A 2714-nucleotide genomic window follows, 5' to 3' on the forward strand; every position below is an offset into this window, starting at 1 on the left:
ATATATATATCCTACATACACATGTCATTAAAATTTTGTGTCCGTTCCAAATGCCGAGGTACATTCTTATATTTGCTTTTAATAACTGAAATATTTCTACACGTAAACTTGTATGTAGTGAGATCGGATATTATATTTCTTACAATTCAATATAGCTTGGATGTTTTGTTCATTAATGCAGGGTCAGGAAAATCAACTATTTATTTATCTTCTTCAATTTAAAGAGAAAACGGAAGTGAACGTTATTGTGTAAGCGTTATCTTCTATCTAAAGAACATAATATTAGCTTACATTAGGAATGTGGTGAAATACCGAAGCCGAAACTTGATTTATGAGAGGCCACAAATTTGGAAGGATTCAAATTGAAAATGTTTTTATTAAGACAATTTGCTTCAAGCGTTGTACCGTATATGGACATTATATATGTTATGATATTTTCCAATGGCAATAACATAAATTTTGTAGGAGTGAAATTTAACGTCAAATATTTATTTATTCAACTAATTCTTTCAAAATATTTATATATTTAATAATGTACAAAATTGTCTCCTAATTTAAACGAAATAAATCTAATTATCAGTCTATTCACTCAGGAAATGTAATTTCTTTCTAAATTATAATATTTTACACAATAAATTAGCTGTATCACATGTTGTTGGATAAGCAGACGCACAAAAGCGCAAAGCAATAATATCTGTACGATATTTATGCTCAGATTTCAGTCTACGCTGGGGATGATTTTCTTTCTGAAGTCGAAAATATAAGTACCAGTCATACACCAGTTCAATTTAAATAACAGCACCCCACCCTTAAACTATGTGGTTTGCTTTCTAAATATTAAGTTATAATAACTCCCAATATAGATATTATTAAACCTAATTCGTCTTTGTATAATCATATGACGAAAAGCAAACGTAATTCTGATCTGATTTAAAATTAAAGGAGAGAAATATCGAATTAGTTTCTTTAATACAGCTAGCCTTATATTGATTCCTGTTCTCTTTATAAACCACTAAGAGGCAATATTTGTTTCTTGTGGCTTAGGCGCATGTTAGAAAACACTTTGAAGATGATTGATTGACGTAGGCAATAGTATAAAATACATCAAGGCCCGATAAAGAAACAACTGTTTAAAAAGTTATTGTTTTGAAAAACCAGCTTCATTAAAATCATAACATATTTCAAAGACATATTATTGTATTATTGATTTCTTTTGTGTCCTTTCTTTCACGATCCTTACTACTTCAGCGATCATGACGCCTACATAGTCACTGACCCAAATCAATGGAACCGGTAAAGTATTTCTCTGGTGTCTGTAAACATGACAGCCATATATGACTGTTCCTCACAATTTTTGATGTCGGTTGGAAAATGATTTCTTTGATAACATAAATGTGGATTTCTAGTTTAAGTTGAAGGTCATACTTTACCAGGAAACAGTGTAATCAATTTGATCCTTCCTAGTAAGCATTTACCATCTATTTTATCGATCTTGGTAGATGAAAGCGAATTCACTTTAAGTTTAATTCATAAAAAACAATATATAAAATGATAACAATAAAGCCATTTCAAATATAATTGACATCTTGAATGCACAGATTATCACCGCCATATTCCCTGTAATACTTGACTACAGGGTCACTAGGTCACTAGGTAACTGGGTCACAGGATCTACTAGGACCCTGCGATAGAGTTTTATAATGTGTACCAAGCTGAAGTACTCATAGAAAACTCCATATGTCTAAAAAGTACTTACATCTTCTGAATTCGTGGGCATAACTAACTCTGTTAGTTATTTGTGTAATAAACAAACCCAGAGGATATACCGTTAAGTAATAGTAACATACAAAAAGGACTGTTTTGCAAGGCTTTCAAGACTGGTAGGGGAAAGATAAAACCGGGTCGATATGCTTACAACAGAGTAGATTCCATCAACAAAACGCAATTTGTTGTAAAGGTATAACACAGGGCAACAGATAAAATATATGAACCTGGAGCATATGAGGTTCATGTTTACACAGGCGGTTTACACAGTTTCCGCTAACACAGTTTTACTCTTATAGATTGAGCTGAGTCAGTGTTCGAAGGTCTTTCCTGAAGATGACACGAAGTAAAATTAAACGCTGAATCATAAAATGTGACGTAGATGAAACAAGCATATGAAATATTAAAAAAAATTGTCACTGAGTATAAGTTGAGATATATATATATATATATATATATATATGCTTAAAAATACATAAATAAGTCTTATCAGATCTAATAAAAGATAAGATAGACATATTTCTGTCGCTTACATGAATGAACAAAACCAGAAACCTGGAGTAGTGTACTGAATCTTCAACCTCATACAAATCATTGAATTCTGTTATGTGTAATGACCTAGAAACACATGCTCTCTCTCTCTCTCTCTCTCTCTCACACACACACGCGCGCACTCATATGCACACATGTTCACAATGCGTTTGGTTCTATTTCTTATGGATGGTAGAGATAACAAATAAAGCATGCGTAACAATTTTTCGAGTTGTGAGTCGCATAAGACACGATTCATCATGAGGTGGTCTGCACTATTAAAAATTTGAAGGTAATTATTTGTTTAGGCGTGTCGTTCAGAAATTCCCACTAGCAGCTGTCAGCTTACGGTAGGTATAATTAACACCTACATATATACATTCACACAGACATTAAACATACACACACACATATACACC

The 2714-nt window shown here is 32.4% G+C and overlaps 1 protein-coding gene across 2 annotated transcripts in view; it reads left to right on the forward strand.

Annotated features, from left to right (window-relative positions):
• LOC106867807 (atrial natriuretic peptide receptor 1) overlaps window positions 1–2714 on the forward strand; it is an 822997-nt gene that overhangs the window by 143683 nt on the left and 676600 nt on the right. The window lies entirely within an intron of this gene.

This window comes from Octopus bimaculoides, chromosome 8 (assembly GCF_001194135.2).
Source record: "Octopus bimaculoides isolate UCB-OBI-ISO-001 chromosome 8, ASM119413v2, whole genome shotgun sequence".
In the NCBI taxonomy this organism is placed as follows: Eukaryota; Metazoa; Mollusca; class Cephalopoda; order Octopoda; family Octopodidae; genus Octopus; species Octopus bimaculoides.